The 2,722-nt window shown below is 34.6% G+C and overlaps 1 pseudogene; it reads left to right on the top strand.

Moving 5' to 3' along the window:
• Positions 1 to 427: 427 nt before the first annotated feature.
• Positions 428 to 1,970, top strand: LOC132124438 (uncharacterized; annotated as a pseudogene).
• Positions 1,971 to 2,722: the final 752 nt, after the last annotated feature.

Raw genomic sequence — 2,722 nt, 5'->3', positions numbered from 1 at the left:
GTAAAACAGATTTATTTCTGAAGAATAAAGCTTCTCATAAACATGCTAATTTCTCTGTATACAGTTTGATTAAAGTGTATTATTGTGTGTGTATATAGATATATATATATGAACATATTACAGAAATCTCTGATGTCTTAGATTTATTTCATTTCTAGGATAAAGATGAAGTTAAAAAGAAAAGCATTAAAAGAAAGTTTGAGGAAACAGGACAACACATGCAGGTGAAACTCTGTTCTTTTGACATATTCACAAATTAAATTAGATTTGTCTGACCTTTTGGGGTTATGAAAGAGGGCTTTTATTTTTAGGGATGTTGGTGTTTAGAATTTGATAATGACTTCTAAATATAATATTTGTTCATTTATACATGTTCATCTATATTTTTATTGTGTTTTGTTATTGTGTATTGTTTTATATTCAGAACAAAAATGATCTGATAAAGAAAAGCATCTTAATTAAAGATGGAAATCCTGCTCGATACCGTCTGCTTGCAAGGACAGAACATTTGGATCAATCTGAACCATATAGAAAAATGACCTTTGGAGAGAGACATAGACACAAACCCCATAAAACCATTCTGCTGTTGGGAGAAACAGGAACAGGAGAAACATCCCTGATCGATGTGATGATCAACTACATGTTGGTGTTCAGAGAGAAGACAAGGTTTGGTTTGAGATCACAGATGATCAGAGCGACTGAACACAAGCTCACAGTCAGACCTCCAGCATCACTGTTTATGAGTTTTATCCACAAGAGAGTCCAGAACATTTAACAATCATCGACACTCCAGGATATTGAGACACACGTGGAATTGAGAAAGATAAAGAGATCGCTGAGAGTTTGCTCAGTTTAAGTAAATTTGATGATTGGGTTCATGAAATAGATGCAGTGTGTCTGGTGATTATGGCCCATCAAAACCGACTGTCTGACAGACAAATCTACATGTTTGATGCTGTTCAGTCTTTATTTGGAAGAGATATTGCTGAAAACATCATCTTACTCTTCACACACTCAGATGGAATGAATCCTAAAAATGCCCTGACGGCTGTTAAAAAGGCTAACATCAAGTTTACAGTAAATGACAAGAATCAGCCAGTGTTTTACCTGTTTAACAACTGTCAGTCAGAACCTGCTGAAGATCAAAAACATAAAAAGATACAGGAAGAATCATGGGATCGCAGTTTTATTGGAATGGAGCAACTCTTCACATTTCTTAACACAATAAAACCAAAATCCTGGAAGATGACTCAAGATGTGTTGAATAAATTGAAGCAGTTGGAGGCAATTATTTCTAATCTACAATCACGAGTTCAAATGATGGAACTAAAGCAGAATGAGCTGAAACAAACCCAAGAAGCTGTGGAGGAGAACAAGAAAGATGTTGAAGAAAATAAGAACTTTGAGTATGAAGTTGATGTGGTCTACAAAGAACAGGTTGATATTGATCTGTAGCCAGCGCGGCGATGTGGTGCACCGTCTGTGAGGAGAACTGTCATTATCCAGGATGCTGGTGGACCAGTAATCTCTCATGGTGTGAAGTGATGAAGAATAATTACTGTACAGTGTGCACTAATAAATGCCACTACAGTAAACATGTCAAAGAAGCAAAAATATATGAAACAAAGACAAGGACAGAGAAGAAGACTTTTAAAGAATTACAGAAGAAATATGATAGTAAGATTAGCGATGGTGTGTCTGTGGTCAAGATACTGGAAGAAGAACTGCAAGCATTAGAGAAAGAGAAAATAAAGCTGGTGAATGAAGCTTTTCACTGTGTTGAAACTCTGCAGATGATTGCTCTCAACACTGATTCACTGCTCACACTTCAGCACACTGATTTTCTGCTTGAGAAGCTGATGGAGATAAATGAGCCTGAAAAGGCCAAAACCCTAGAAAACATCAAGAAGAGAGCAGGAGAAAAACAAGGAGCACTTAGATACTTAACAAGACTTAAAAAATAATAATCAAATCAAAAACAGGATCCTGAAAATATTTCTGCTTCTTTTAAAAAAAAAGTCCTTTATATGATGTCATCGTATTATCAAAGATTATATGAATATATGATTATTATGAATCAAACATTTTTCTATCATCAAACTTGTACTGCATCAATATCATCAAGTGTATTTTTCTCATTTGAAAGCTGCTTTGAATAATCAGTATATGTTAAATTAACTGATGTAATAAGAAAAAACATTTTAAGATTAAGACACATTCTGAGTCCCCCCTCCTTTGACTCACAGTGCTTTAATGTTCATGTAATCATGATTACTAAGTGTTTCTTTAGAGACTGTTTTAACTGTATTAACTTTATTATTAAGCTCTGCCACCTAGATGTCATCTAAAAAAATGTGTATTCTTCAGGTTAAGAGACATTTCCATATTCAAGCTGATAAAAATCTGAGACAGCTCTTCTGGACTGTGTTCTTCATCTTCTATGACATTTGTGGGTCTTACATGTTTATTTGCTTTATAGTTTTTCTTTGAAATAATACTAAAATCTTAGAGAATATGCAGTGTAAATAAGAAATGCGTTCACGTGTATCTCACTTAAATAAATAAAGCCATTTAATTTTTCCTAGAATATTCTTGTTCAGATTTTCTTGTCAGAATCAAACACTTCTCATCTCGATTCCAGTGTGTGTTGTGTGTCGGTCAGAGTGTGTGAATGATCCTGTCCTGCTCTGTCCGTCTCCTAAAATAACCCACAGCAGCTGAA

The sequence above is a fragment of the Carassius carassius genome, chromosome 42, assembly GCF_963082965.1.
Source record: "Carassius carassius chromosome 42, fCarCar2.1, whole genome shotgun sequence".
In the NCBI taxonomy this organism is placed as follows: Eukaryota; Metazoa; Chordata; class Actinopteri; order Cypriniformes; family Cyprinidae; genus Carassius; species Carassius carassius.
The sequence above is the reverse complement of the archived record's forward strand: the minus strand, read 5'-3'. Positions and strand labels throughout refer to the sequence as shown.